The 25,562-nt window shown below is 37.6% G+C and overlaps 1 pseudogene; it reads left to right on the top strand.

Annotated features, from left to right (window-relative positions):
• Nucleotides 1–25,562, top strand: part of LOC121316653 — a 73,441-nt pseudogene that overhangs the window by 14,391 nt on the left and 33,488 nt on the right.

Genomic DNA, 25,562 nt, shown 5'->3' with positions numbered 1-25,562 from the left:
CTCTCTCTTTGTTTTAGTCTGACGATAAATATTATTCTAAACTGATTTGGATTACCATTACTAAATGTATGGGATTCAATCAAATAATTGTATTATCTGGTATAGGTTAACCATTTTTGTATGTCTGTTCCAGTTTGTCATTAAGAATGTATGATAAACTTTCCAGGTCACCCCTGATGAACATAATCCCTGTGTTCCTTGTTCTTGTGATCCAGATGGGTCATTGCATGAAACATGTATAAAGGATGAAACAAAGGTTGAAGGCGGTATCTTTTTTTTAAAATGTAGCTTCATTGTCCCGATCCTTTGTTTGAGACCCTGATCTTAAATTTTAACATTCCAGCAAGATCAACAAGTCTGTTCTACAAATTTCATTTTGAAGAACTCCCTACCAGACCTGTAGCCCAGCTGGTACTATTCAGATATTTTGTGTTAATCCTGCAGTTTTAGAACATCAGCACACTCGGGGCAGTAGGTTGGTAATATAATTGACTGATAGGAATTAATGTTTTTGTGTACCAGTGCTTTGAATCTTTCAGTGAACTAGTGTTATTAAGTGTGTTCTTCTCTCATTTTCATATCACAGTGGGTCTCAACCCTAGTCCTGGGGGAACACTGCCCTGCTGGTTTTTGTTCCAACCAAGCACTCAATTACATAATTGAACCCTTAATTGAACAAATAATTTGCCTAATCTGAGCTTTTTAAATAGAGTAGCTTATAAAAAGTTTAAGAATTTATGTTCATTATACAATTTTATACCTAAAGTGAAATCTCCATCTGTTTAAAATAATTAAAAAGCTCAGATTAGGCAAATTATTAGTTCAATTAAGGGTTCAGTTATGTTATTGAGTACTTGGTTGGAATAAAAACCAGCAGGGCAGTGTTCCCCCACGACCAGGGTTGAGAACCACTGTCATATCAGACCTGGGACCTGGTTCTTGCCACTGCAAGCTTGGTTGTGGTGGGAGGAAGTGTGACAGATGCGCCTTTGGTTATACTGGTTTCCCATACTGCATACACTGCAACTGCAGACTTGAAGGAACCCATGTGAGAAGCCATGCAATTGCAACGTAGGCCAAAAAGAATCAATTAGTGAACATATTGCAGCAATAGATTTATGGTACAACGAAACATAATTATAGGTGTCAGGTTAAATGCTAAGGCTGTAAATTCAAGGTCTTCGATTTCATTAGGGTAGCTGTAGGCCTTTGGTAACACTTACCATAAATTAAACAATACCATCTATTACTGCTAGCACAGAATGAGTCCTGGCCATCGTAATGCCAAGTGACTGTTAATACTTTAATAACCTGTTTTATTGCGATTATAAGCTACGATAATGTGATGTGGTGGAATGGAATCTAGATAAATTATCAGTGACATTGCAAGACCCGCTCAAGCTGAGAAAAAAAATAGACACTTACAATGTCTTTAAGATTCTTAACTATTAGTTTCTCTAACTTATTTTTCCAGTTTGTTTGACCTGTTTTCTTTTGTTTGCTTTGTAATTATGCAAGAATTTCCAGGGCTGTTGCTCTTTTGCTGATCATTTCTCTGCTGTAATAAAGTTCAAGTAAAGGTTTTGCATTTAAATCTGCCTTATTATGTAAAAATCTTATTTTCCCCTATACCTGCATGTGTGTAGGCTCTAGAAAAGTGTTTGTGCTAATTTATGCACAAACAGTGCTCTTACCAACAATGTTAAACCCATTTCCGCCCAGTTTCATGGCAGTCACTGACCCATTTTGTGTGACCTTGGATTAGGTCCCTTTCAGTCTGTTCATTTCAGCTGTAAATTTGGAACCTCACCAGGAACCTTATGTATCTGCTAAATAGAGTATATATGCCTCAGTGGATTTTGTCACTCTCAATGGTGACTGGCAATATAGTTTTCTTCTAAACACTGACTGAACCAGGCTGACATCATAACAGCAGATGGTCATCAGATTTAACAAAGACTATATTAAGATTAAAAATGAAAAACATATCTGAGTAATTACAGAAAGAACCAATCCCAATAATTGCAACAATAAGGCAATGGGATTGAAAACAAAAACACACAAAAAGCTATAAACACGATTTGAAAATACTTACTCTTTAAGTGACAGGTGCCATAGAATGTAGAATTTTCAAGCAGGCTTTCAGCATACAGTGACATCATTGGAAAGAACATTTCATTTTGGCATGCAGAAAGTCAGTAAACATAGGCAATGAGGGACACACAGGGAGCTCAGTGCATTGCACGAAACAGGAGAAGGTAAGGAAATAGCAGACAGAGAAAAATACATTACTATGTGTTCATTTTAAGCATCAAAATGTTCTTTTGGTCTCTGACACCTGCAAAACTTTAACAAGGTGAAAATCTTTATAGAGCGCTAAAGCTAATAGCTGGAGTACAGGCAGATAGCCACAGTGTAATACTTGTGTCATAAAAGGCACAAATTATATTTACTGTTTCTGGGGAAATATTTTCTGGTGGTATGATAATATGAATGACTAAATGTGACAATTTAAAAAAAAAAAAGTTTGTTTAAAACACTGGCATTTTCGACATAGAAACATTAACTTGAAAATGTTGAATGGATGAACGGCAACCGCTGCACACCAGGGTTCTACAATCTTCAGGATGGAAATCCCAAAGGCTGTGAGAAGTGGTACTGCTCTGGCATGTCCAGTGAATGCACAGAGTCACATTGGACCTATACTAATGTAAGAAATATGGCAGGCTTTACTGTCTCATTTCCTTTGTGTCGCAATAGATCAGTGACTTGGATAGCTAACTCTGCTTAACCCTTTCATGTTCAGAAAAAAAGAAAACATCTTATTACAGTTACAAAACATATCTTTGTGGGCAGCTTCACTTAGCTGTTATCTGATATGAACATACCTTGGTTATAAAAGTTGGAAATAAGTGGAAGGGCAGGTTATACAATTTACATTTGTATGTCATTTAAGTTTTTTCTTTTATTATTCAAACATTAACTGTTCACTAGGGAACAATGTACATTCAATTGTTGTATATTATGTCAGATAATCTGTATGAAGTGTGGTGCTTCATGTCAATAAGGTGTATTATGTTTCTATTCTCATTGCATTGACTTTGAAAAGGGGGTTATCAGGAATAAGTAATTCAAAACCATGGGAAAAAAAGTGCTCTTCTATTTGTATTTTGCCCTGGGATATAAATATTCTTTTTAAATGGAAACAACAGGAAAATATATGTGAAAAAAAGTTTGACTTATGTTTTCAAGACATGCTTTATCGGTTTAATTTAACATACTGTGGGGTCATTATTATGAGTTATCTGAAATAGTACAGAGATTGGATACAGTGTCAATTCGACAGAGCAGTAAATACAAATTCTACAATTGTGACTTAGTTTTCTACTTGTGTAACTTGAGCAAAAAATATGTTTAACACAGACTACTGTGGCTTAAGCAACTTTCTCTCAAGGTTATATTTTTGCTTACTGATTTTAATGGGACTTTTACAAGAGCACTACACTGTGCCCGAATACTGCTGTACTGTTATTATTCCTGAATAAACAAGGTATACTTTATTATTATTCCACAACCATTTGTGCATAGATTTTAAAACCAGAAAACGATCACATTAAATCACAGAGTCAGCATTCTTAGATGCTAGTTTTCATTTTGTTGTTAGTAATTATGAGCAACATTATACTATTCAAACACTGATATTGACAGTTGAGGCAGTGTATCGCTCTACCCTTCTTTTCTTAGGTCTTCATTTAGGAAGGTAAAGCATCTGATCCTTCAACATTATATATTTTTGTCTTATAAAATAACATTCAAAATGATCCTGCGCTGTAGGACGCGACATGAACCTTGAAATATATACATACACCGCCATTTTTATATATATATATATATATATATATATATATATATATATATATATATATATATAGTTATAGTTTTCCCTTTTAACATGTACTGTATGTGATTTACCTTGATACTTTAACATATTATCATGTTTTTACTTCGCTTCTGTGTATACTATAGGGTTGCTATAAATGAACCTGAAATGGCCAGTTGCTAAAAATGCCTCTGTCATTGATATAATTATTGAAAAAAGATAGAATTGTCAGTTTCCTGACTGGTCAGAACTGGTAACTGCTTAAATTAAGTACCTGAGTTGCTGAACTGTAGAAAAGCATATCAAATTATTACATGACCTAAAATCTTGAGGTTACATTTAAGTTAAAGAATGCAATTAGTAAGATTGACTACTAGATATAATTTGTTGTTGTGTAAAATAACAAAGATTGGATCATCTTGCTTTTTTCGTTACATTACCAAATTTGTGTTTGGGGAATAAAGAACGCCAAATGCAAATACATTTACTGTACTTTTTTGCAAATAAAGTGGAAACACGTGATGCTTTCTCCTGATGCCAAGCAGAACAATAATTATAACCATTTTATACTGTCTAGTTCTGGTCTGATGGCCTGTCAAGATTTATGTAAACTGAAGCGCACATATTTCTTATGCTACAATAATGTTGAAAGCCCCAAACAATTACTTCTGTAATGCCATGTTTTATCATGCACAATTATAGCTCTTGTGACAGATTTTATTTTTGGGTGCAATTAGGTTATGTTAATGCTGTGTACAGCTAAATGGTTTACAAATAATATATTTGAATCTGTTTGCATTTATCAATTAGAAGTTTAAGATTAATGGATTTGAGCATTTATTTTATATTTAAAATATATTTTATTACATAGTATTGCACATTAAAGAATAAAACACACAATGTACATTAATTTCAGTACTTTTAGCTTATTATGGCTTACAGCTAAAAGTCTTTGTGAGACTTTGTGTAACCAGTCCAGGAAGAAAATATGATGGGCTCATTACAATAGAATCTGGGGGTCTATCTTAAGTTGATTCAAATCATGTAAACATTCATAATGAACAATAACACCTATGGTCTAATTCAGTGATTGCCCAAAAAGCACTGCTCGGAACCTTCAGGGGTATCCAAATTGCACCAATTATAGTGACTGATTCTTCGGTGAGTTGTGACCTATCATGGGTAATAGCCTATTATGATGATAAATGAACCCATCTTCCAGGCTTCTACCTGAGTACACACTTCAGCAGTTTCACAGAAACTGGAGCTATTACCTCTCATCTTCATATTGACATGACAGCAGTGTGAGCAGAGTATGCATGGATAGATGCCAATGACTGTTTTACTCAAATGAATAAACTCACAGTCATTTCTACTGAGAGGACTGAAATGAGTCTTTCTGCTGCATCCTGACTTTCATTTAAATAAACACTGTTCACTCAACTCTGCTGCTCCTTTCTTTACCATGGTCAATACTGCCTGCTAATATAATCATTTCCTGGGGCAGCAAATGGAGAGGACCTAAGTCCAGACAATTTAACTCAAGGGCATGGCAAGAAAAAAAAAGATTGTGCCTTTTACTGCATTCTACAAGATATTATCTATTTAAAGAAGAAATCCATGCCTTGATCACAAGATCATCTATTTATTATATTACCAACACAAAGGATATGGTTAAAGTCTGGATTCTCATCTAGACACACATTTTGTGTGACCTTATTGGCATGTAAAGTGGCTTCATCAGACTTTTTTTTTTTTAAAACCTTCCTAGTTTTTCTACAACATAGGTTCTTAATTGCTTGCTTCTGATTTTATTTTTTTGAAAAAAATATTAGGTACACTTTTTTAGAATGTGCATTAATTCAACTGTAATTATTTATTATAGACAGTTAATGATCTGTCTGCCAATCAGAGCACATTTTGCTTGCTTTATGCCACAGCACATCACAAAGAAAGCCCATTCATGACATCAAAAGTACCATATTGAGATTGTACTGTGCTTTGTTCTCAATGTCTGTTTATTTCATCTGCTAAAAAATCATACACAAGGCCCCGCTTAGAAATCCATTAACCTTCAATGTCAAGTCAAATCAGTTACTTACCACAGACACTTTCAGTATTCTTTTCATTATCCTTTTCAACGAATATCACAATGGATTAAATACATCTTGGTTATGAATAGAAAACAAATCCAGCTGGATTGTTAAACTTTCATATAGCAATAAAGCATTATATAACAGTTATAGGACCCCAAGGGTCTTTTTATGGGTTATACGATAATCCACCATACAGTGTCCAATAACTCAATAGTAACTATTAGTAAAGCCAACATTAATTAATAGTACATAATTCCATGCTTAGTAATACTGAACTACAAACCTTACATGAATTTATCATGAACTGGGATAGCATTCTCATGAATAGTATTTCGTAAGTGGTCATTAATAATTAGAGACTCTTATGGGAGAAGTGGTGTTGTTTATTTGTATTTACATTGTTATTAATGCAACTTAAAATAAAGCGATACCAGAATATCAATGTACTGTTTTTCCTTTTTATAGTACAGTATTTAATGCATGTACAAGGATTGTAAATGTAAAACAAATACCAAAACACATGTTTTAGTTCATATAGAAAATCAACATATTAAATAACATAACATAAGTAGTGAATGACTTAGACTTGCTGTTTCTGTATGACTTGATGTAACTCTTTAAACTGTTGCCTCAGGCTTAGTTAAAGCAACTGTAGACCTCTCTTTCCAGACACACTGAGTCATAAAATTACCATTACTTGCTACACATTCTTACTTCCTAACATTAGCTAGGTTCCTTTCACAACAAAAAAAAACCAAACAAACAAACAATGCAATTGTACATAGGAATAAAGGAAATTGAGTAAGATTGAATTGCATGGGGTCATGGCTTGATACCATTTTAAAAGAAATATTGATAAAGAAAAGCATGGCATAAATTATTTAAATTGGAACAGATTCCTATTTATTTTGAAATAACAGTTTCAGTTGAGAGGAACTATGGATTATTGCCTTCAGCAATGACCCTGTTTAATGCTTATTGTACAGTATATTGGTACCTATTCTAATTAATACTTTCTAGTTTTGACATTATGGGGTAGATGTAAGGATACGCGCAAAGTGATTTGCGGGTACGAAACCCCTATAATGCTGCCGCAAACAGCATTTAGCCGCCTTAAAGTCTGATTTTACTGGCTAAAAATCCGGCATATGTAAAGAATGGTGTTCCCCTGGCATTCTGCACTCGCTATCAAATTTGCACTTTGCCATCATTAATCCATTACAATTATATTGACATGCATTCAAATGAAGAAAATAGCATGGAATTTGGGCATGATCAGGATACTAATCAGGCACAAACATTATAATGTGATGTAAGAATTTTGCCTTGCAATTGCTGACCCTCCAAATGCTTTACACTTCTTCTTACAAGCTGCAAACCATTGTAGAAGTGAGTAATTAAGAACTGTATAAAAGCACACACCTGCAGAGACCTGTCATTGACTTCAGGATGGCTGCTGTGGTAAACTTCCTAATATGGCGACATTTGGCTCTTGTTGAGGAGGCGCAGGAACACTTTCGGAGAAGTGCAAAATGAAGAAGACACCTCATATTCAATCCCAGGGTCACTTTGTTTGGGATGCAGGAGGATGCAAAGCTAAAGCATTATCATCTCACTCCTGAGATCATGCTAGACCTAATAGGTGAATTGAGGGATGAGCTAGACCCCAGCGTCAATCTAGAGACCGCTATCCTGCACATGTGGAAGTGTTGTGTTCTCTTCACTACTTACCCTCTGGTTCCTTTTAGACCACAGTTGGAACATCTGGAGGGATAGCCCAAGCCACCTTTTCCAAAGTGCTAGGCAAATTTCTGGATGTCATGATAAAAAAGGCAGGCCAATACATATAATTTCCTAAGGATACTAGCATAACTGAGGCTTTTCCAAACAACTCAGTTTCATGCTGAGTGACCTCAGCTGTAAGGACTCTCAGCTCCTTCTCAGAAAACTTTTCTTTTCCATGCACCATGAGGACTCTGCTGCCCTTCCTCTGACATGTTTCTTTTGATTTGTATTTTCATGCTCCATAAATGTAATACAGTGACTACTGCGCTCTGTACTCCTAACTGTGCGGTTAAATATATCAATGTGCTCATTGGGACCATCATTGTCATAATTGCAGATCATTATGTGTGTAAGTTTAATCATTTGTAATGTTAACTTTAAAGCGAGATTCAGGGGTGGGAGCTGGAGCCGTCCTCCTGAATCCCACTTTAAAGTTAACATTCATCGTCCACACACGAGACATTCTTCATCTTTCGCCAGCATCTATAAAATCCTACATCTCACGAATACAATTTTGTTATTGTAGCTTGTCCATCCCCTCACCAACACTTTTCCATCCCCGCAGTGCATCTCACACTCAGAGGAATTTCCAAGAGTCTTCCCCTGTCATCTCCATCCAGACTACCCATATCTACAGACGTTCTTTCCCAGTTGATTTCAATTTTGCGCTCAGGATGTTTCAACCCATTTGATGACCTGGTGATGGAAGCAATGTGCCTGTCAGCTTTCTTCGGATTTCTAAGAGGTGCAGAATTCACAGTACCATCACTATCCAGTTCTCTAGATCCCCTGTTTATTGATTGTTCCCATAATGTCATTACAAGACACTGGTTTGCAACTCAGCTTTCTTCTCTTATCTCCAGAGCAGGTCTATCTCCCAGTTCTATACCCCACACTCATTTAGGATCGCTGGTCATCATCAGCAGTCCACTCCTACATTTGTTCTCTTCCTACAGACATCTCAGCAGCTCACCAATTAATTACTAGTAGGCCCGGAGTGGGATCACCGTTCCCACCAGGACCACCACAGATTTCTCCTAACAGAGGGTTTTTCCCTCTCCACCGAGTGGAAAGTTGCACATAGCCCGTCTTACTAACCATCTCTCTCTTTGTCCTTGTTTGTCCTTCTCCCTTGTTTTTTTTTGTTGCGCATTGGCACGCAGCCTTTTGTTTGTTTTCACAGGTGTGGTCTTTGCAGGGAGCTGGTAATCCATCCTTTTGGGGGGGGGGGGGGTTAGTGAGCTTCACTTCCACAGCCTTGAGTCAGCTGCAGCTACTCATGCCTTCGTTAAAAGGGTGGTCCTCGCCACAGTGAGTCAGAGGGGACCACCAGCCACACTGTCCTTTTGCAGCTCATGTGCTTCATTCAGACTCCATTGTGTCTCTCTCACTGTACCAGTAAGAGCTATAGTCACCTACAATCCTTAAATACTAAAAAAAAAATACTAACAAACTCTATCTTTCAGATACCCCTGCGGGAGCACTCCAGTGCCTGGCCTTGGAAGACTTGCCTCACCTCTCTGAGGGCAGCTCCTGGAGACACGGATTCTCCTTCCTTCCTTATTTCCATGTTATGAACCTTTCCATCCTCTGGGGTCATGGCCCGGTCCACGAAGCAGTGCCTCCAGCAATTCACTGCAGAGTCAAAGGATTTCTATGTTTTCAGGGGGTCCCGGGGGCCCATGGGGCTGACCTCCACAGTTCTTGTGGTATAAAGTCCGGACCCCATCCTTTGCCATGGCCTGCAGGCCACCAAATATTCATAACACAATTCCCTCGAGTCTAAGCCTCTAAATACTAACCCATATTTTTCACGCAACCCTAGCTCCCGCCCGTGAATTGTTCTTAAGCTTACGTAGGGCACAGTGCAAAATATTTGCTTGGTTGCAATGCAGTTTGAATTTTGCATCCGCAATTATTTGCACTGCACCTATATTTACATTTACACCTATGATTCATTATTACATCAAGCTTTTTCATAAAAAAAAGTTACTTTAGAATGAATAGCACAGTGAACATATTCCCAGTTGGTTATAGTTTAAGCAGGGGCCAAGTAAATAATGTCTTCTGTTCCTTTCAATATTAAAACAGACATGACATAGTAGAAAGGATGTTTAAATGTCAAACTTCAACCGAGCTGTTAGAAATAAATATAACAACTGCATTATTTTCAGGGCCACTTAGAAAAATCTTGGATCCTGTTTTCAAAACTCAGCAGAGAGTCGGCTATACTGTCTTTTTTACTGCCTGATCCCAGCTTTATTTCCACTTGTTGTGTCTCGTAAAGTTTGGGTGGATCAATATCCTGAGGAAATCAAGCAGCTTTGTGGTGTCTGGAACGTGATTTTCAGCCTGTATGGTACATAATCTTTTATTATGCTTTATATAGTTTAGATCTTATCAAAGAGGACAATAGCCTTTAGAGGTCACTTTCAGGTTTTTCTTTGTAGAATAATAACTGTCTGTCTGTTATCGAAAACAAATCTTTGGATTGTAGAACTGATGTTTCACAGTTCTACAATATTCACAGAATAACAGAATAACAGGTCACCTTGGCATGTTTTTAGATCCGACCTACAAAAGAGTGTGAAGTCTCTTGTGATACTTTAAGACCGTTTATATTAAAGGTGATTTATTGTTTCTGGCAGCAATTACTTACCATGTGTTTTTAACATGCTTTTAAGAAGGTTAAGGACTTAACCTGAGAGTTGAATGTAAAAAAAAGGTCTGTTTTAGAACATTTATTACAAATGCAAGCATTATAAAGGCAAAGCTGTAGCACTTGTATTTTGTATAGCGTCATTTGCCAATGCTAAGATTCATACAGTACAATTTTCTGTATAGCTAACCTAAAGATATTGTATACAATAATACTTTGATGTCAATAGAAATTCAAGAGATTACATCATAATAATCTGTAGCTAAAATGTGATCAATACCAAACTAATTCTAGCATGAAAAAATGTACGACTCATGCATATGTGCATCAATGTAGTTTTCAAACTTTAATCAGATAATCAGTACAGTTGAGGTGCAATATACATGTACTTTCTTTGTCTGGTAGGGTACATTTTATTATACTTTAATCAAAACTATTTACGAGGTGTTTTATTCCATGTTGCATGGCCCTGTTAAGAATATTTGGGTCAACCTTGTTGCCAAGTCAGCAGCCATATAGAATAACAATGATAATTACCGCTAAGGTGGTTCACTTCGCCTTCAAGGCAGATTTAGATTGCAGGTTTTCCTGGGTCAAATCTCACACTGGCTCTATGTATTTAATGTACAGATGCCCTACAACTGAACGTTTGAGTCCCAACAGGGGTTTATGAATCTTAACATTGCTGACTTCCTGTGGTAAGGAAAAATGAACTTCTCGTCCTGGTTAGACCAGACCCCCATACAGGCGAGCTTTGATATGTTGTTTCGGCTGATGGTTTTGCACTTTTTTTTGGAAAGGTATTAAAAAGAGGGGAGGTGGTATCTTGTCCTTGCCCAAATAAAAATGCGTCATGTTAAACATTAACAGAATGTGTTGCAGTTCACCATGCCTTTTCCGTTCCATGTGTACTGCATACTGTGCATTCCTGTTCTTTATAATACTTTTAACCAGGTGTCAGACATGCCAAGTCTCACTAATTTGCAGTTGGGCTTTTTAGGAATGTATTTCTGAGTTTCTGAATTTTGAAAAATCGAAGCTGCTAAAGCAGAAGGTGGATTTCTTGTTGAAGCCTGTATTCTTTGTTGCATTCTATTACAGTTGAAAGTAGTAAATAAAATGTAGGACCATCAGTAACTGCTTCAGTAACTGCTTTATGCCTTTAAATGTGCTTGCCAGTAAAAAAAGAAGCAGTTCAGAGCACATTTTTGTGATTCAGTGTTTTATGAGTGAGATTTACAGTATACCCTGCAAATTACATCGTGTAGTGATCAAACGTTTTTACTTGGACATGTGAAATTAAAAGTATGTTGGTAGGCTGAAAGGCTTTAAAATATGCAAGTAAATTGCGCATTGCTTGAAATATTGATATCTGAATTTCATCTCTTTGCAGTTAGCAGCCTATGGATGAAAACTGATTTACACAGTCTCCTACGAGATCGTAGGAGTGGATAATAGAGTCCAGGCAACAACTCATACTGACGTTATCATAAAGGTGGGTACTCACATTGTTTATGGTATGTAAATCCTGCAGGAATCTACTGCATAGCACAGGCTTCCAAGCACAGTGGTTTTTAACCAGACAAGGTGCTGAGCAAGATAACAAGATGGTACTTCTGAAGCGATTTGAAGGGGTTATATAATCATCTGAGATTTTGCAATTTCCAAAAAGCTGGTGCAAGGTGGAATGTAACAGAATTTTATGTATGGATCTTTCCAGCTAGGTTCTAATATGGTGTTATATAAAAATCGTACCTGGCAGTATTTAACACTCGATTCATAAAACTACTGCCTGGTTATTTTACCGGCCAGTAATGATTTTAGATGTGATTTTCCATCACGGATTGTTACTGAGGGATTTTATCTAAGTAATTGTCAGAGGTATACAAATAAGTCATGTCCCCTACTTAAGACGTCAATGGCATACACCACCTGTTTAGACCATCACGTTATGGCTACAGGACATGGCTGGAGATAGGCAGGCTGTCCGAAATATCAAGATGTCAGTTTTAAAAATAATAATAGATGCACACACAGGCGCTGGATGCGAATGAGAGGTTAGGGTAGGTGCAGTATATACTAGGGGTGGGCACCAATATTGATATTTTGATATGATGTCGTCTGATATCGATAGCAATTTCCATATCGCAATATCGTAGGAGTAAAAAAAAAATCACGTACTCTCGCGGAGACATGCTTTGCATTGCTAATACTGCTAGAAATACAAACACAGTATAATCAAGTTTATTTTATATTAAGATTCAACAAACCCTATGCATACTCAATCATTGTTAGCCTCGTAGGCAAACATCACAAGTAAAGTATTACTTAACCATTTTATTCCATTGATTGGCATTTTTCTTTTTCTAAGAACCTGATTTACAAAATGTATTTAAAACAGTCAATAGTTATAACTCAAGAAAAACAACAAATCCACAACCTGTGTACCCCCTCTTGTATGCTCTACTCCAATTCCTTCACCTGTTTCCTCTCACTGGCCAATCCCTTACCAAAACTATATCCTGTTTTCAAAAAGTGCATGGATCAACTAATTAAAAAACAGGATTGTCTTTTTTAAAGGGATACACACCTAAAAACAAACTTAAAACAAACATAATAAACAGAAAAATTGGCTTAAATAATTTGATATATACTTTTTTGTTCCATTCAGAACGTGCTCAGAAGGTACCAAACGCAATTTGCATGCTGCATTAAGCACTATTGGGATTATTTTGAGATATGTGCGTGCATCAGTGGTTCACTGCATTGTGTCTATGTGATTACTTACACTATTAGTAATGTATTTTTAAAATGTGAGCTTTTGGTATTATAAATTAGATGTACTTTTAAAACATCAAAATAATGCAACATTCAGCATGACACAGTACTTAATACTTTTAGATGTGTCGTGCATTAGAGAAGATTAAAATACTTCCAGATTGGCTAGTCTGCAAAGTTAAGGACAATATTTCGTTTTGAGATAGCTGATGATATAACAAGACCTGGTTTTTCTCCATGGATATTAAAATACTAAGTTAAAGTAAGTTTTTGCTTTTCTTATGTAAATATCTCTTAACGTCTATATCTATATGTTTCATATTTCAATTGTGTTATAATAGTTTTCTGTATTTTAGAAGACTTCGATATTTATCAATAACGATATACAATTTTCATATCGTTGCCCACCCCTAGTATATGCTTTTTAATAAAAATAATTAAAAAAATATAGCTTTTTTAATATTTTTTAATATAGCTTATATGCACAAGCCTTCTTGAAAAATAACTGTAACCACCATAAATATAATGAATTCATGATATGGTAACGAGCACAGGAATGGTTGGAGACACACACCAAGGATCTTAAATGTAATGCAGTTTATTAGGCAGTTAACAGCAACTCAGCACCATCCACAAATTTGGACACAACACAGACAGTCCTTCCCCACCCCAGAGCATCACTCCGCCTCTCAAGGTGACACCCACATTTTACACAAATAACACCGAAAGGGTAATAAGAATCACAGGGTATATATTTAACTATATTGGAACTTCAGAATAACTAATAACGAAACACAACAATAACAGTTTTTCCTTACCCTATTTCCCACTCCCAGTGTAATCTGCTGTATATTAACATATCTGTTGGAGGCTGGCACAGCACTCTGTTCGCCAGCAGGTGGCAAGGGTGAGTCAGTCCAGCTGTGCCAGTTACAAAGCCCCCATCTCCGGGCCCAACACTTAATGCTCACACAAAGTCCGACAGTCCCGGAGGAGTAATAATAATAAAAACGTCTATGTTTAATTATCAAATAATTACGTAATTTAAGTATTTTGCTATTTGCAACACATACAATTGCATTGTTAACTCCTCGTCTGAACCTACTGGTTGGAAAACATAAGAACAAAAGAACATTTACAACCGAGATGAGGCCATTCGGCCCAACTTTCTCGTTTGGTTGTTAGTAGCTTATTGATCAAGCAGCTTCTTGAAGGATCCCAGGGTGTCAGCTTCAATACCATTATTGGGGAGTTGGTTCCAGTCTCCCACAATTCTCTGTGTAAAAAAGTGCCTACTATTTTGTTTTGAATGCCCATTTGTCTAATCTCCATTTGTGACCCCTGTCCTTGTTTCTTTTTTCAGGTCGAAAAAGTCCCTTGGGTCGACATTGTCAATACCTTTCAGAATTTTGAAGGCTTGAATCAGATCGCCGCAAAATCTTCTTTGTTCAAGACTGAATTGATTCAATTATTTTAGGCTGTCTGCATATGACATGCCTTTTAAACCAGGAATAATTCTGCCAACCTTACATTCTCACACACACACACACACACACACACACACACACTATTTACAGCAGCAGGGCTTCTTTCTTGTCACACACATCTATTTTCTAATGTGTACTTTCTTCATGTACCGGTATTAGAAAGTGATATTAAGAAATAGGCAATACTACAGTTTAATGAAAGCTTTACAAAATAATAAGAAATGGTTAATAATGGAGTACTTGTATTCTTTTATTTATTTTTAAACATGGCATTTGGTTTTTAATAAGCAGGTTCAATACTCACTTGAGCTATTGTGTTTACCCACAGCTAACATGCCCTCTGACCATAAACTTCCTGAATGTAATTTCAATCAATAGGATTTGGTATTTGTAAACCAAAGGAGAATTTTAATTGCATTTCATTGGTAATAACAGGTTTTCCAGCTTCTGTTCTTTGTGTCACTTTTACTTGTCAACCTCAGGCGGGTAATAATAATATCATGAAATTCCTCATGTTGGGACAGATATGTTTCTTTCTCGTTGGCTGGTTCTTATTAGAGGAACAGCCAATAAAAGTATATTAAAACTCAGTGGCATGTGGGACATCTGTTTTTCACATAACCGTGTTTTTCACATAATCATGTTGTCGACACAGAATGTAAAGCGTTACACCATATGTTTACAGTTTATCATTAGTCATTGTAATATTAATAAGAGTAATGAAAAAATAGAAGAAGAATCCAAATAATTCTGTATCAGATTTTATAAGAATATTTACATTTGTATGTTTATACCTAGCTTTTTAAACTTTTTGTTTTGGGGTTTGTTATAAACTACCATGATGCTGAAGTATAACAGAAAACAATTCAGTTATCCTGCTCATTTTTCCAGGCAATTACCTACAGTATGTGATTGACTGGTGTGCATTTCATAGGTGATTTTGTCACGTATGTTCTTGAAGGAACACAGATCACACATTCATTAAAGTTTCATTTAGCAAGACTGGAAATGGTTTAAGCATAATCATTAATCGGATTGTTCCTCGTTTTTCATGCCCTGCTCTTCCAAAATACTGAAAGGTATCTAGGTGGAATCCCTAGTACCATAGTTTGAACAGAAAGGTGGACTAAATGTAGGTTGGATCTTTAGAGTGACTTCATGTTGAGCTGTAGTTCTAAACCATTCATATTGAGTAACATGCCTGAAGTCTTTGCATTATAGTTTAAAAAAATCTAAATGTTCTGTGTTTATATAGGGCAATGGGATGAGAATATTGATGATAAGAGTTTCCTACAGCAATGAAAATTATGCCATCTACAGGTAAACAGTAGTTTGGACGTAGGGTGAGGCTTTGAAAAGAGGGATGCAGAAATCTCTGTAACCAAATCACGTGATGTTCTAAAGGTTTTTGATTTTATTGTCACAGGCCCTCAACTTCTAGAAAATAATGCATTTTTTTTTCCCCAGTTCCATTCCTGAGAATAACATTTCAGTTATTGAGCACTTGATATCTGAAAAGTGAATGCTGCATACTTATGAAAAAACATATATTTGTTACCAGAAATTCTATAGGGTTTTTTTTTTTTTTTTTTTTTGGCCACTGTTACCATATTCCATATGACAGGTTTTACACCCATGCCTTCTAAGTGATATCTTTCTTCAATTCTCCTACCCTAAATAAATAAATACAATATGAATGCAAACGTGTGTCAAAAAGGGTTTATACTGATTTTTGTTAAGAACACTATTTGTTCAATGCTCTGTTCTTACACAATTCAGGCTCCCATGCATATTACAGATATTGATAAAGCAAAATGGCTTACATGGTGCAAATTTACCTTCATTAAAAGCCTTGTCAATATTTGTGTTAATTATGAACTGCAATATCGGTATGATGCATTGTTGTCCTTACTTAAGTGAAAGGTTATAAACTAGTGTACAATAATAAATACTTTCTGTGCAAAAGACTTTTATTAATGTTACAATAAAATAAATAGAAAAGTAATCAATTTAAATGTTTACCCTGCAGTATTCATAAGCAGATTTTTTCGAACCCTATTTCTTCAGATAGCTTTTATTCTACAGCTATGGCCAAAGGTTTTGCATCACCAAGAATTTTAAGATTGAGACATAATTTAAAAAAAAACAAACAAACAAAAAAAACAACACTATTATGAACATTATGAACAAAATTTAGATCTTTTACTTAATGTTATGTAATCAAAGAAACTACACAATGATATCTTAAAAGTCTACGGGAAGCCATCATAGCAGTACAGTATTTCATGTCAATTTTAAATTCAGTTATGTATATGGAAAACAACAAAGCAAACATAACATAACATTATCCAGCAGGTTTCATTTGACTTTATGAAGCAAATGTTGTTAATATTATAGGGCGATACAAAACCTTTGACCATAGCTGTAGTCTCCAAGGCTTAATCAATAATACCGTATTAATATTTTGATATTATATTTTGAAGTTTTAAGCTAATGACCACAAGTTTTTTTTTTTTTTTTTATCCAAACAGGTTAAGTATTGTCAGCCTTGAAGTAGGTGTTCCATATTCAAGAGGCACAGCTGCGACAACAGCTGTTGAAATATGTCACTGTCCTCTTGGCTACAATGGCACGTCTTGTGAAGTGAATGACACCTACAGCCTGTTTAAAAAACTAGGGACCCATTATTAGTTTGAGATTTAGTGTTTATAATGATATGGTGTTGTAGCCATTATTTTACAGCAGTGTCATTCTTCTTTTTAACAATTTACACAATTTTGCATACGATACACAAGCTAGTTTTATCAGTTCATTAAAAAAAAAACCCTTAAGGCACAATTTTGATGAAAGCGCAAAGGCATACTTTCTGAGAGAAATAAAACAATTACAATGCAAAACTAGCAAGAATCAAATAAATTGCTGGAAAAAGTAATTTCTTGCTAGTTTTACACTGTTGAAATAGATTGTATTCCTCTCTCACAATACTCTCACTCTTATTTCAAAAAAGGACCCTCAGACTTCAATAGAACCACACACTTCTGAATTAAGTTCCATCTAACATAAAATGTAATATCGTCTATTGTTAACATTTTTCAAATAAGTTAACACCTTGCATGTACCTATAATATCACTCAAAGGATTATTGCAATTATTATGATTGTGCAAACCTGCCGCAGCATCTACTACTGCTTTTTCAATGTAATGGGAACTCTGTAGAAAAAAGATGTAACAGCACCAATCACTATAAGTTGATGGCCGCCATATTGGGTCATAGGACTTTTTGGTTTAAAGATCACATATACATATGTATTCTGTGATTCTCTTGTCAAGTTCAATCATGGGTGTGGCACAAGAAAAATAAACCATTTACTGCAGGGAAGGCTTTGTTTTTGTTCACAAAAACTCAAATTTCTGCACCTGTAAGACATAATGAATTTGTTCCACAGGAAGATACTATGCTAAATGTGTTGATAATGCTCGACAATGAGAACAAACAGATTAATAAACAAAGAAAACCCAAAAAGGTTTTACATTTAAGATGTGACAGCTCTTTCCTCTATGACACAGTCTTCTATAGTTTTATATAAGATATACAAGAAGGAAAAAACACAAGCAAATTAATTTCATTAGATGCAATGCCAAATATACAACAGCTAAAAAAAAGGAACATATCTTGATAGAGCCCCATATGTTGTTGGCCTATGTTGTGATATGGATACATATGTTGTCCTTCATTTGCCTTTTGATCAGGGTAAATGATTTGAAACAGCTTACAGACAGGAATTTAAAATGCATGAACATCGCCAGCAGAAATTGTCTCTGGGAGCTGCAGGATTCTGTGTGACCCAGCTGATTAGAAAATACAGTACTAATACACTGTGCAGGCACATGCTTGTTTTTCAATTGTGTGAGCAGATAACCCTGCACCCCTGCAGCTAGCATTCAAATGCTAAAGTTGAGAACCAGCAAATAGATACATCAACTGGGAACAGTTTAAAGTGTAAAATTAAAATGTTTGAGCTTCGCTTTGAAAGGTGTGAGAGCAGAACTTGGTTGCTTCTTCACTCACTGTCCAAGGTATTGGAGAAAAAAAAAATCTTCTCCCTCTTTATTTGATTTATCCATCAATAATTGAGAGAGCACCTTACAATATATAACACTGCCAAGATGGCCAGACCATGAGTTACCAAATTTGTGGATGACAGGACATTTGGAACACGTGCATTTCACACAATGTTTGAACATTAAGGATGTTCTATATAAAAGTAATTTACTCAAGTAATGTCACAGTCACTCAAATATTGATGTACTTTACTTTTAAACCATACCAGTTATACCCAATAAGTCAACACAGAGAACCGCTCTTGCTGGCTCTTTCATTCATTTTGTCTTTTGTTTCTGTACTATTTTTCTTTTATTCCTTCCTTTCATGTTTTTGCTTGTCTTTCTCAGCCGAAGCAAACACCTGGTACACCTTTGAATGAAAGTGAGGTCAGTATAAGAAACATGTGTGGCACTGGGTGTGCTAAAATGTACTAAAAACATTAGACCCCCATAAAACCGCCCTTAAAAGTTAAAAAATATTGCGCGTCTGTGTATTTTGTTGTTTAGTGAAAAGTTATTGAATTGCTGTTTCAGTTTTCTGCTAGCTGGTGGCGGTAATGACGCTCCCTTTCACTCTAATGCGTCACTGATCTGAAGGGCATGTAGTAAACACTGAACACAGAGAGGTTGTGTTCCGTAGCTGCTAAAATAAAAGAACAATCTTTTATATGGTTACAGAAAATCTGCAAATAAGTGTTGCATCAGGATGGACTCTGCTTTTTTATTCTAAGAAATGCAACATATTTTGGTGAGCCAGCCAGCAGAAGTAAATTAGACCAAGAGGGTCTACTTCGTACCCAGAGACGAACATCTCCCAAGAGTCCAAAGAGTCAGCTCAGAACTTTTTATTCAGAGCAATTGAAATAAAAGAGAAGCTGCAGTGGAAGTCAACGGACAAAGATACAGAAGAACAGTACAGTACAGACCCCATTCATCAAAAGTTTCTCCGCTCCATTGAAACCGGACTCCTGAGTGACGCTATCCAGGTAAAGCTCAACCTTAATGACATCAGTTACAGATGAGGTGCTGACTGAGAAGGGGAGTGAGGCTGCAAATCTTGAAGTGGAGAGACAACAAACATGAAAAAGTTGTTTCTGGAAAATGTCCACGAGTAAATGAGCTCCACACACAAATGCATGCCTACAACAGTCAGTCACAGGTCATTGGACAGACAGAATCGAAGGAGGCCTTCCCTGTAGCAGCGGAAAGGGGTGGCCCCTCTGGAAATTCAAAGAAGATTAAAGTCCATTACCAAGAGTCCAGCCAAGACACCTATAAGTTGATTGAGGACCTTAAGGCTGATGTTTTAGAAATGAAGAAGATATTCCTCACAGCCATTGAAACCAGCAACCACCCATGACAGAGGGAGTGGGCCGGTGACACAAGTAAGATGGAAAGGTTGTAGGAAATGCCACGAGACAAAACACAGGAGAGACATGTAACCATCTGTCATGGGGATTCAGAATGCAGACACAGTGGTCAGGAAACAGGAACGGGCTGCTGGGACGGGACCCCCAGTAGCCTCTCACGTGTCCCATTTACACCAGGACCTTACAGTGAAGACCAGCAAACAACAAGTTAATCACAGTTCTCTGAATAATTTGAAACAGTACAGCTTCTAGTCACAAATCTCCAAAACTGTCTCCACTAACACTGAATTACCTACCACCACGACATCAAGCAAAGCTATTGAAACTGATTGGAAGACAGTGCCTTGTCCATTGCTGACTCGACAACATCACTGTTAAAGCCTTGTAGGACCCCGGAGCACAAGCCAGCATAGCGAATGACACCTGGAGGAAGCAATATCTCCCCCACATCACAGTTCGACCAATTGCAGAGCTGCTTGGTCCCAGAACTCTGACAGGACTTGCTGCCAACCAAAATGAAATACTGATCATTGGCTGGATTGAGGTGAAGTTGGAGTTGGACTGTGATTCTACTTCATCAAAGACACTGATAGTTCCAATCTTAGTATCAAGAGACTCAAATGTGGCCGAAGATCCAATTATTGGCTCAATGTCTTTGAAGAGATAGTGAACAGAGGGACAACGGCAGCAAAGACAACACCTGATGTAATTCAGATGGCGAATGCCACATTTTCTGTTACAGTAAAGACAGTTGAATCCCTGTTAAAGCTCTTGCAGACCCCCGACACGAGGCATAACACAGGCATTGTAAGAAAGGGACGGAAGAGAATAGTCCTGACAGCAGACCAGATAACCACTGTCCATGCCCGTGTACATGTGGGAGCTCTGTTTAAAGGCCAAGAGATGCTGCTTGTCCCAAATGAACTGCATCCACTACCAGACCTTGTCATCAATGAAGCGCTGTGACTACTCCGGAAGGGAATCAAACGTACGTGCCAGTACCCATTGCAAATGCCACTAAGCATGACATCACGTTAGAGCAGCGCATCATTCTGGGCCACCTCGAAACAGTAAAAGCAGTGTACCCAACAGCAGATCAACCTGCAAAGAATTAGGAGCAACAGAAGGAACAAAAACTCAACCATTCCGACGGTATGTTTGTTTAAGCCCCCAGAACCAAGATTGGAAGAACAGATGGCCAAAACAGATTGCAAAAATAGAAGCAATCAGAGATGGGACCCTCCTGTGAATTTGTGAATTTGTGAAGTGAGGCTCAACAGCAAGCGATAAGACAAATGTTGGGGGATGAGTGTAATGGTTTTGCCTTTGTCGAAGACGACACTGGTTGCATTCCATCCCTTAACATGCACATCACATTTAAAGACACCACACCTATTCAAAAAACCTACATGTCAGTTCCAAAGCCACTCCACCAAGAATTGAAAGGGTGCATACAGGGTCTGCTGAACTGAGGGTGGATATCCCAGTCACCATATTCACCATATTCTTCTGCTGTAGACAGAAGATTGAGGCTCTGCTGTGATTACAGGGAGTTGAACAGGAAGTCAATATCTGATCGCCACCCAATTCCAAAGATACAGGATATGTTGGTCTCCTTAAGCGGCAGTTCATGGTTCTCAGTGGTTGGCCAGGGTAAGGCATATCATCAGGGGTTCCTGGACAATGAGTCATCCATTAACCACTTTTATTTCCCCCTGGAGACTTTATCATTGAGTTTGTATCTCCTCTGGACTCAGCTCAACTCCTGCTGAGTTCCAGGGGAGCATGAAAGAATGCCTCTCAGCTCTCAGAGATATCCTCTGCCAACCCTATTTGGATGACAATCTTGTCCAGAGCAGCACTTTTGATGACCACCAATCATGTCTGGACTGTTCTGTAAAGATACCAGCAGCATGTCGTCAAGCTTACTCCCCGGAAGTGTGAGCTGTTGAAAAGGAAGGTGAGGTATCTTGGGAAGATGGGCTCAGGAGATGGCTACACCATGGACTCTGCTGAGACAGCTCCAGTGCAATCATTAAAGGATAAAAGACCTGAAACAATGGGGGATTTGAGGAAGATGCTAGGATTTCTTTCCTATTACTGGTCGTATATTCCAAACTTCTCCCAGGTTGCCAAACCCTTGTATAAGTTGCTGTCTCAAGCCCCATCAGACCTTAACTTGGGGGACACCACATCGGTATGACAAGGGAGCCCCCGACAAGGAAAGAAAAGACACCGAGCAAAACAGCAAGGACATTTACCATCCCGTACACCCATCAGCTGGACCAAAGTCACCCATCCTGGGGTACCCAGACTTCACACAGCCATTTGTGCTACACTGCGATGCATCACAGGAAGGGCATGGAGCTGTGTTGTACCAAAGACAGGGAGGTAAAATGGTAGCGCTAAAACACTGACACTGCCAGAGAACTACCATATGCACTCTGGAAAACTAGAATTTCTTGCATTAAAGTGGGCCATTTGTGAATGTTTCTGGGTCTACCTGTACCACACACCATCATTCGTGGTATACACAGACAATAACCCACTCACCTATGTCCTCACAACAGCAAAATTAAATGCAACAGGCCATCAGTGGGTAGCAGATCTCGCAGATTTTAACTTTACCATCAGATTCCACCCCAGTAAGTCCAATGCTGATGCAGATGGCCTGTCACAAACGCCAATGGAGATAGACAGCTACATGAACCAATGCAAGGAAGAAGTACACCAGAAGGTCATCAGAGTTTCAATGCTGGGAGTATCTGTAGAACTGGAAGAACCATCTCGGGGAACAGGGACAGTCTTTATGAATGCTTTGGAACTGGTGCAAGACAAACACTCCAGCACAATTTCTGAACCCCTGACAACAGAACAGATTAAAAAGTTGCAGAAGAATGACCCCATCATTGATAGAGTCTTGAAATACAAAAAAAGGAACCAGCGTCCACCCAAAGAAATCCAGATAACAGAACACTCTGATGTCAGTGTATTACTGAGTGACTAAGCTATATGTGGACACAGATGGAGTATTGCATCGGAAAAAATCTGATCGAGATCAATTAATCCTGCCCAAAGAATACCACCCACTCATGTTTCAGGAACTACACCAAGACATGACACCTCGGTGTTGAAAGGACACTCAACCTAATCAGGGAAAGATTCTACTGGACTGAATGCAGACTGATGTTGAACACTTCGTGATTAAGAAAAAGAAGTCCAACAAACCAATCAGAGCCCCATTGTCCACCATTACCAAAACATATCCATTTGAAATGGTGTCCATTGTTTTTCTGCACTTGGAGACATGTAGCAAGGGTACAAATACATCTTGGTGATCAGGGACCATTATACTTGGTTTGCACAAGTGTATGCCACCAGAAACAAAGCTGCCAAGGCTGTAGCAGAGATTTTCAATGATTTCGCTCCGAAATTCGGTTTTTATCTAAGATCCACCACAACATGGGGAAGGAATTTGAAAAAGACTCTCTGGGGTTCGCGGCACTTGCACAATAAAAGTTCCCTGCAAAGGTGGTTCACTCATACAATTGTACTCACAGTGAGGCTACAGGAAACTAACCTTATTATCTATTGTTGGGGAGATCCCCAAAACTCTCTATTGATCTCCTGTTCAATCTGAAGGTTGATGGGAGAAAATAAACCTACTAGGATTGTGACAGAATGGAAAAATAGAATGAGTGATTGCATCCAGAGCAGCCACAAAAGAAGCAAACAGAGGGAAAGTCTACTACAACTGGAGAGTTCGTGGCAATGATTTGCAACCTGGTGGTTGAGTGCTCATTCGCTACCTGACAGAGAGGGGTAAGATCTGGTCACACTGGGAAGATAAGGTTCACATAGTTGTGCAAAGGAAAAGCAAAGAAAGTCCTGTCTACGATGTAAAACCAGAGAGTGGTGAAAGTAGAAGTCAAGTGATTCACAAGAATCTGATTCTACCATGTGATCACTTACCACTGGAAAAACCTGAAAAGACTTTAGGCCAGGCAAAAACAAAGAAACATGACTCATTGCAGAACAAAAAGAAAGTTAATAGGAAGCCACAGCCTCAATTGTACTCAGTGACTCAGAGGAAGAATACCAGCTGACATACAGATTGTTTCAACACAAAGACAACAGTCACAGGACTGAGGACACAGTTCTAAATCTCAAGCGAATGCCTTTCAACCCAAGTCACACAGCAGCCCATTGAACAACACCTGCCATCAGCTGAAGAAGAGGTAGCAACGCCACTTCATGAGGAACTGCAGAGGGACAGCCACAGTAAGCATGAGCATCAGGATCGCCAAGTAAGTTCCAAAGCAGAACATTAGTCTGATGAAGAGAGCCAAAACTCCACACAGCAATTGAGACTGTATCCACAAAGAGGCACAAACCGAAAATGCTGACTTATGGAATGTTGGGACAACCTTCCATTGTGCATTGAGACTTGAAAGTGAAGGACATTCAAGCAACACACTTTTCCTGTTGTCAAAGCTTTTGGAGACCATGGAACACCATGGACATTCAGACTTATAAGTGTTTTCCAGTGATATTGCTATGGACATTTAAATGCTCAAATCTATAAATAATTGTAAATGTTTATTTATTTGGCTTTATTAATACATTAGGGCAATATGTCAAGGTCTGCTAAAATAAAATAGAGAATATCAGACATAGGTAAATAGTGGGCTGTAAAGTTGAGACTGACTACAGAAGAGTAATGAAAAAAGAAAAAAACTGGTTAAATGAATTTGTTCTTAAATTCTCAGGTGAGAATTGACAATTGCAGTAACACAATGAACATGGTTTAAGCTTAGAGTGCACCATAAGCTTTTCCATTGCCCTTGGTAGACTGTAAGGAGTGTAACTACCAAGCTAAGGAACTAGTCTTGTAAATGCATAGATGTGTTGCTTTTACTGAAGAAAAAAACTCCTAAATAACCAGTTACTTTAAAAATGTAGACAAAATGTGTTAATCTTTGTAACAGGGCCAGGAGCCCTGTACAGGAGAAGGGGGCAGGGCAAAGCCCTGCTCCTATAAAGCATATTTGTTTTGTATTATTATTACGTATTGTACTTGTGTAAATATGACGGCGTAGCTGTATTATTGTTTATTTGTATTTATTAAAAAATATATGTGACAGCGTAGCTATATGTTTTATTTTTGTTTGGTAGTGTGGATCCACAATTAAAAAAAACCTCATGCAGAAGGTGGTCATCTCCCTATTAATTGATTGTTTCATTTATTGCTAATTGGGTGACGGTCACCTGCATGAAAGCCTGCAGCTCTCTACACTCTGGGTGGGGTGTTCGAGAAGAAGAATGAGAGCGAGCGAGTGAGCGTGAGGAGTGTAAGAGTTAAAAAGTAAAATTACAGGAACAGTGAAGGCGATTGCCCAGCCT

This window comes from Polyodon spathula, chromosome 6, assembly GCF_017654505.1.
Source record: "Polyodon spathula isolate WHYD16114869_AA chromosome 6, ASM1765450v1, whole genome shotgun sequence".
Lineage (NCBI taxonomy): Eukaryota > Metazoa > Chordata > Actinopteri > Acipenseriformes > Polyodontidae > Polyodon > Polyodon spathula.
The sequence above is the reverse complement of the archived record's forward strand: the minus strand, read 5'-3'. Positions and strand labels throughout refer to the sequence as shown.